Genomic DNA, 9,328 nt, shown 5'->3' on the forward strand with positions numbered 1-9,328 from the left:
AGCCAACAATATAAAAAATTGTTTATATTTACAAAATACAATTATGTTGTTCAGTGAAAACGTTAGAAAACTTTTAGTCAGTTAAAAAAAAAAAGGTTAAAGAGAATTAACAAATTACAGATTGTGAATATTATTGCATTTTACAAAATGGTTGTATTATAAATTTGACATTTTCATAAGGGAGGGTCTGAATTTACCATCATGGTAACTACACCAAAGTACCATAGGCTACTGTAACTACATTAAAAGGGTTACAATTTATTTTAAGGTGTCTTTGTTACACTATAATTATACATTTAAGTACTGTGGAAAATTAAGAAACTGTACTATATGGGTTTGGTTTGGTTTAGGGTTAGCTGCATGTAATTATGCATAATTTATATTTATTACTTTAGTAACTACATAAAGTAGTAAAACTAGTAAAATAAAGTGTTACCAATAAAAGTGCTGTATCTTGTTAATCCACCACATAAATACATTAAAGAATAAGAAAAAATTAGGTTTACACTAGCAGAGGGAGATCCCATATTAATTTATGATTTTTCATTATAAAATGGTGTTCAGGGATCAAGAGAGTGCTAGGGGGTTCGGGGAACAGTTCAGAGGAAAAACAGTGTAAAAAATCGGACAAAAAAGAAATCATAGAAATAAAATTAAACTAAAACAATTATTTGCTTAATATAAATAAATAAATAAATAAATAAATACAATTTGATATAACATTTGACATCTAACAGTACAATACAACAGTGAGTGGAAAAAAAATATTGATGTAATTTAAAGGAAAATAAAAATATTTTCCTAATAATATTTTATACATTTTTATAATATTTTAAAATTGAGCCTATAATTATATTGAGTCTGAAAATATATAGATGCAAGTCCCTGCCTTACATAACAGCATCTGCCAAATAGTAAATATGAATGTAAATTGTACTGTAGCAATAGTAACTATATTGTTTTGGTGGAAACTATCGTGATAACAAAATAAATCCACATGAAATTCTAGACTAAATCTCATTTAAATTAAAGTTAAAATTCACCCACAAACTGTCCTGAATGAACCACAACTTTGCCAATACTCAGATCTCCTAGGCAATATGATCAATTTTAAATGTTTAACAGAATATTTGCCAGTAATTTTCTGATCGCAATCTGTCAAGGTTTGCTCGCGTGCAACCCAAGAAGTCCCTTGTCACCTAGATAACTAAACACAAGCGATATAATATCAATTAACTTACATTTTGTTGATGAACAGTCCCATTAAGCAGGTGTTCCCATGGTTACCTCCTCAAAAAAGTCTTGACGCGTTCCCACAAGCGAAATGTATCGCGAAATAAGTGGCGTCGTCGCGTCACTTCCGGCAGCGCATACTGGCTCCACATGGCGTGCTCGTAAAAGCACTCGCGATCAAAGACCACAAACATTGTTGTTGCTGTTTTGTTGTTGTTGTTGTTGTTTTTTTACCATCTTTTGGAATAAACACAAAACCAACAGGAATAAAGTGCAATATTTTTTATCAATTTACAGTTTATCAATTGTAGCCTAAAGTAAATTATAAATTATAAAGTTTCTCACACATAACCACACATTTAGTTTACAATGGTACATTTTGGTTGGCTAAGCATGTAAAATTCCTAATTATGATTTAATTATTTATATTTATGGTGAGGTTTAGCAGTGTAAATAAACTAGTTCAACAGGTTATCAGTCTCATTTTGAGGCTCTAATTCCTCCATCAGAGGGGTCATGGGTCTTTAGTGCTAATAGGGTTAATAGCTACCATCGCTCCAATTAGGGCATGCATGGCGGTGTGTCTCTCGGCGTTTGACGCACATCAGGAGCAGAGGGCAGGTGCGATTGCTCCCGTTGTGGCCTGACCTGTCGCCCAACGGTGAATTATTCCACACCAGCCACGGCAGAACAGTTTAGAGGTGATGAATCGCCTCGGTACTTGGCAGGCGGTGTGAATTTCATTTCCCCCCCAACCAGCGGGTGTCTCGTTTTTTCCCCATGCCATGCAGAAACTCTGTTTCTATTGAGCCAGAGCGCGTCCTTTTTGCCACGTGTCTCCCACTGACAGTTCTATTACGAAGAAAAATGAACAGGAGACATTAACCGTGCTGTCCTGCCACGGTGCCTTCAGAAAACTACCTGTGAATAGACCGACTGAAGCAGCCGTAGTGCCTTCGGGTTATTAGATTAAAGCAATCAGCCAATTGAGGCAGTGTGTTACAATGATTTTACCATGGGTAAGAGGTGATCTTGGGCACAATAGGTAAAATCACTGTGCACATGGCCGTGAATGAAGCATTGCAATATGATGATAAAAGACAACAATATTCAATGAATGCATGTTATTCATGCAGCACTTTACTTTACAGTCCTGTTCCCGTACATATGTACTTATTATAGTAAGTACAATAACTGGGTAATAATAACTAGGTACTAACTCTAAATCTACCCCTAAACCTAACCGTAACCCATGTATTTATCTTATATTAACCAGTACTTTCTTAGGTAAGTACACTGTAAGTACACGTACTGTAAAATAAAATGCAACCGAATAAACCATTCTTACACCAAGTAACATTTTAGCTAGTTCAATAGTTAGTGCACTGGCCAATAGGCCAATTCTAGTACTGTCCCATTCCAGAACACTGAAATGTTTGTTCCCTAAAACATCTCACAGTGCAGTACTATTCTGTTACTTCCATATGGCAGTAAAAGTACAAGTAATAAGTAAGTAGGCTCTTCCTAATTCAGCCTGTGATCATTTGCTGGAAATGTCATAATGTTTTCCAGGTAATCATGTAACTGGAACTCATGCCAGTGCTCAAACACTTCACAAAGCCCTTCATCTGAACCGCACTCTCCAGTGTTCACACAAATGTGCTTTACAGAACTATAATGTCAACGCATTATATAGGTCTATCATTCAGTTTAAGATTCTGTAAAAATGTTTACTGCGACAATCATTTTGATTTATTTAGACTACCTGCCCTTTATTTCCCTTTACAAAAATATGGCAGAGGCATGGTCTGTATAAATATGCTATACATATATATATATATATATATATATATATATACACACACACACACACACACACACACGTGCATATGCTATATACAGTACACTCTCAGAAAATAAAGTACATAATTGTACCTTTCGGGGTACAATGGCTTGTCACTGGTGCTGTACCCTTAAGGGTACAATATTGTACCTTAACCTTTAAAAGAAATGGTATGAAATGGTATAAATGGTCATATATGTACCTTTTAATGCTTTTTGACCCTCAAAAAGGTCCATATATGTACCTTGAGGTCCAATAATAAGCCCTATGGGGTACGTTAGTGTAGATTGTACCTTGGGGGACAGAAATGGACTCCTACCCTACCCCTGTTTCTGACAGTGTATGAATCACAGGAATAAAAAAGTATTCCTAAGAATAAAAACTTTGCATCACAGGAATAAAATTAAATATATAAAAATAGAAACCTGCCGTTTAAAACTGTAATATTTCACAACATCCAGTGTCACATGATCCTTCAGAAATCATTATAATATGATGATTTGCTGCTCGAGAAACATTTCTTATTATTATCAATGTTGAAAACAATTGTGCTGCTTCATATGTTTGTGAAAACCGTGATTCTTTGATGAATAGAAAGTTGATAAATATAAACTTTATAAAAGTCTTTACTGTCACTTTTGATGCTGAACAAAAAAAAAAAATCATTCTTGAACTGTAGCGTACATCAGAATTTTTCTCACCTCATCATCACTATTGGCATTGTCTGTAACACTGGGTCACCAAATCCCTGGTTATCCCTGTAATATTAGAGATCAGAGTTGGAGATAGAGGTCCTGGTGGACTGTTGTTGTTGACACACGTCTCATATTAAAGGGGCCTTTTCCTACAGCATTGTGATTACCTGCATCGCCTTGGGCTAAAGTGTAATAATAAAATATATTTGTGCAACCACCTTAAAACACTTTTCTGTTGATCATTATCTGCACTCCATTCCCCCTCCATGCAAAACGATTATAACTAACTACTTCTTGTCACAAAACCTCATTTCGAAATGAATTCTTATTAGCATAATTTTCACCTACACTATAAAAACAATGCATTTACTGTATATACACAATATCTGTGACAGTTCTGGGCTCTCGGATCAGTGGAGGCCTCTGGGCAGGTGAACGGTTTGTATGTTTATACATGCCTGCAAAACAGGATTACATTTAAAAGAATTTTGTTGTCATGTTTTCGCCTAACTCAAGCAAAAAAAATAACATTAGTAAATAATAAAGTCAAATTACTGTCAAATGAATAAATTAAGGCAAGTTCTAAGAGGCTCTGCTAAGAAAAGGGGAATGAATAAATATTCAGTTTAATTTATTCTGAGACACTAAGGTGTGTTCTAAATTTTTACATTAATTGTGGATTATTACCTTGTTCTTCTGGATATTATTCATTCTGTCAATAAAAATCCCATGTTCAAAGTCAACCAGGATATCTCTGACTGAGTGTAAATACTTGTCACCTTGATTTATGAGAGCACATCCTATACCAAGTTTTTATTTGCTGATCTTCACAATAGGCAGAACATTGAGATTATGAGAGAGAAAGACATGCATTGAGTTTCAGGCAGGATGGAATTATCCTCAGTCAAACAGAAAGAGACTCCTGTTGAATTAAAAGCAAGAGAATGGAGAAAACTTCATAGGCAGGGGTTTAAAAGGTGAGCACAGGCTGTCTGACTTCTGCTTCTGTTGTAATACTTTTCATCATTTCAAAGAATCCTTTCAAAGTTGCAGCAAACATTCTAAAGTTTGGGTCAACTTGAGTTGGTTGATAATGTTGATGGCAGCTGTCAGTAACTTAATGATAAGACCACAGGAAAAAAAGAAAACTGCATTTAACCCAGTAAATAATCAATTTTATGTATAAGAAGTTTTCATGAAATCCATTCACACAACCCATTTGATTTTCACAATGTGAAAGGGGAAAAAATGTAGATTTCACTCACTGGGATCTGGATGGAACGTCCATGAACATCATGAAACGTGGGCGTTTTACATCTGAATAGAGTCTGACTTGAATGTGAGTTTGCAGTCGACATCCACTTTTGCAGAGGCTGTTTGACCTGGATGTGGAGGATAAATTATTATTGCAGATACTGCTGTCAGGATTTTATTCAGAACAGTAAATAGTTGCGAGAATAGTTGAGAAAAGGTTTAGGTTATGACTGTAACCTCTGTTCCCTGAGAACAGGGAACGAGACACTGCGTCGATGATGCTATTGGGGAACGCCCTCCACTTGAACCGGTGTTTGAAAAGCTATCCAATCACGGCAATCGATATTGACCAGCGACAGCCTATGACGTCACTACTAGTGCGACCCGGAAGTATAAAAGGGGCGCCTAGAGAACATGTCATCCACTTTCGTCTGAAGGGACTGTTCAGCAGGAATCCCCAAGGCATAGCCAACGACGCAGTGTCTCATTCCCTGTTCTCAGGGAACAGAGGTTACAGTTGTAACCTAGACGTTCCCTTTCGAAAGGGAACTCGCACTGTGTCGATAACGCTATTGGGGAACGGTGTACAATCCCACCATGCTGAGGGGAGTGCATGCCAATTATGGCTCATGACAAAACGTCAGAACTGGCAGTTTCAACCTGAAATGCCAAGAACTCCCCCTTCGGGTCACATACAGGCTGTCAGTGACATTATTCCCTACGGTCACTGCCCAAACTATAAGCCTCAAAGTGGCCTCTGAACAACGGAAACCTTTCAAGGCCGCTCAAAGGATTGCAACCAACAGCTTCCATGAAGGGGTTCCTTTAAGGGAATATGGCCAGGGGGTCCGAAAGGAGTCCCGTCCAGACACTTTCTGAGGGGAACATAAAATCAACCCCACATACAGGGAGGCTGACCTGGTCAAATTTACTGACCTAGCATTGCCAACAACCTGTCTGTTTCCTAAACAGAGTCTCTCACAAAATCCAATAGGGAAAAATGCAATTAATTGCAGTAGTTCACTCACAAACCGGATCATAGAAATGGGCATCCTGGAGAGTAGAACTCTGCATAGCGCTTGTTAACCCTTGCAAACGAGGGGAGTAACTCTACTTGGTCCTGGATCTACACAGTGCTTCAGCCCTATGGAGGCTGGGCACTCTAAAGGGAAGCATCTCCAGCTCTTGGGCTAATCTAACAGGGAGGCCTCATGAGAGTCCTTCGACCTTCCAACCAGACTTAGGGAGTTAAGTATTCAAACAGAGCGATCCTCAGATAGATTCTGGAACACTATGCTCAACCTGATAAGTACTGACCAGGCTCTGGGCTAAAATCAGGGAGGCTCCATGGGGCCTGCAACATGATATTTAATGCCTTTGCAATGCTAAACATCCAAATCGTAGGGGAGCCGCCTTCAAGGAGGCCTGTCAAGGCCTAACTACTTGATAGCAAGGATGCATGCAGAGCCATCAGAAGCCTAGGTGCTCTCACAGACATTTCTGTGGACCTGGTTATACTTATTTAACATGGTCAACAGGCAGTGTACTCAGCAGAAGGAATCAATCCTTCAAAGCAAGGAGAGTACAATCTTAAAATCCTAGATACTCAGCCTAAGCCAAACAAATATTTCTGAAGTTCAGAGCTAGACAGAGCGGTGGCCTCAGTAGAAAAACTCCTGCTAGGGAGGAAGCCATCACACGCTGAAATGTCTGTTTGATGCTCGGATGAACGGTGGCCTGACTAGAAATTTTCCGTATAATACGGCCAACCTGTTCACTACCACAAATTGGCACTACGCACTATATAAGCCTGACGACTCTAATCAGAGGAGGCTGAAGGGTATGCATAGCCTACCTATATACAGTATGGGAACTTCAGGGCCCTATTTCTACTCCTATAAAAACCCTACCTAACACACCCCTTAATACTTTCTAACAGAGAACCGAGGTCTACTGTTCAACCTTACTAAAAAACTCTTACTAAAACCTTTACTAAACTAAAAAACTGTAAAGGGAGGAGACCTACAGAGCTCAACCTGCTGCCCGTAGAGCGATGGCCTAAACGACATTCACAAAATGGAGGCCTATCACCACAAAGAGCTTGAAAGAGCGCGCTTACAACCAAACCTGACACCAGACCTACAGAAGGGTTCCAAATTGAAGGAATCACTCATCACAGGTCCAGCCTCAGGGCTGATGCAAGAAGCGCCTGGGGTGTAGGAAGTGTGCAGATTCGGACCGCAGTGTTATGCAGGATTTAATGCAGCCGAGCGCGCCTTCGCCTCTCTGAACTTTCCAATCACCGTCTCAACGGAGGTGGCGAAAAGTTCAGAAGGCGACACTGGTGCATCGAGAAGAAAGCTTTCTTTCTCCCCAATGTCATCCAAGTTCAACCACAGATGCCTCTCCCTGGCCACCATCGCCGCCATCGAGTTTTTCCGATCACGGCGGCTGAATGTATGGTGGCCAGGAGAGCTAATCTGTAGTGTAGCGCAGCTTGTTTTCACTGCGTCAGGGGAAAGACCCTGACCTTGGTCCAAATCAGTGTGTGATCAGCAGATCAGCGTGGTATGTTTGCAACACAGCCATTGTGTGCAAGGCCTCACCAGCCAGACCCGCCATTGCGTATGCCCTGCCTTTTAAGCACAATGTTTGTTTAAAAGGCAGGGCCAGAGCACTTAGTGTCGATGCCTATCCAACCGCGAGATAGTTTAGCGAACCTCTCGTCAATTGAAACATCGACACGTACCCGTGTTCACGCATCCCCTAACATCAGCGTAGTTTGCTTGCTGATGCCGATGGACACGGGTTCTTCCATGCCTTTTCAATCTCATGCAGGAATGGAAGGCTCACGGGAGCTGGAGCGTTATGGCTGGAAAGAAACGGTTCGTAAAGTCTGCCACTAGCGGTCTCTTCCCCTGCGCACTCAGCAGCAGCAAAGCCACGGTGAGCACGTTCCATAACACTTGCAACTCATCATACGCGGGGCGGGGTGGCTGTGAGGATTCAGGTTGTAAATCCTCTTCACCCTCATCAGCCATTTCCTGCTTTCTTGGGCTGCCAGCAGAGCACTCGCTGTCAGATCAGGGGATGTTAGTGACAACACATCCTCATCCGGCAGCTCAAACTCACGAGCCTCCGAAGGGCATGAGAGATAAACAACTCTCTGAAACTCCTCGGTGAGCTCCCTCTGAAACCCCACGATTCTAGACTCTGCTCTGCCTCTGCCCGAGCGGGACCTTAATCGCCTGGCATAGATGTCTGTCCCTCTTCCCTCAAGAAGAGGGCCAGACGAGAGCAGAGTTTTCTTAGAGGAAAACGCTCACATTCTCCACAATCAGATCCCTCAAGAGCTGATAGTGCGTGCTCTGAGCCCAAACAGTAAACGCACAAGTTGAGCTGACCTGAGACACGGATCCACACACTTCTTGAAACGCTTATTTCACTTGTTCCATAATTGTTCTTACCTTTCTCAGGTGATTGCAAATCAGACAAAACAGTCCTTGAAGACGAAAAAAGGATGACATGTTCTGTAGGCGCCATAGGCTGTCGCCGGTCAATATCGATTGCCGTGATTGGATAGCTTTTCAGACATCGGTTCACGTGGAGGGCATTCCCCAATAGCATCATCGACGCAGTGCGAGTTCCCTGTTCTCAGGGAACCTAATTGAATGCATCAGGTTGAGTTGAATTATTACATTTTCTCAGCAATTCCTTTTTACAATGTATTTGGCTATTGGTTAACAATAAACCAATATCATTTGTTAAAACATGAATAACTGCAAATTAATTTACCTGTTTATTGTATATTCCTAAACTCAACAAAATGTAATACATAGTAAAATTCCATACAATTAAACTGAATAATCCTTACATATTTTAATTAAATAAGGATTGTTCAATTAATCAATTAAAAGGATCATTCAATTCAATTTGATGGAATTTTACTATTAATCAAATTGCGTAAATCTTTTTTTTTTTTTAAAAAGGCTTAACACTTTTTTTTTTTAGTACAATGTGTTTCAAGGTCCTCTTGAGCACAAACAGAAACAATATTAGCCAATATTACTATTCTTCATAAAAAAAATTGAAAAGATGCATGCTTATGATCAAAAGGGGAATAAAGCTTCAATGATATCTATCTGCTGAGTTTTGATTAGTTCAGAGGAGCATATTAAAATATTTGAAAGAGAAATATAGATTAATTTGGGTCTCTGGGAATCTCAACAGAACACGTAGCTCAGCATGCGATATTAAAAATGTATTTCAGTCACACTTTCTTACTTCTTTCTCTTTCTAAGGT

Source organism: Squalius cephalus (genome assembly GCF_949319135.1).
Source record: "Squalius cephalus genome assembly, chromosome: 10".
Taxonomy (NCBI): domain Eukaryota; kingdom Metazoa; phylum Chordata; class Actinopteri; order Cypriniformes; family Leuciscidae; genus Squalius; species Squalius cephalus.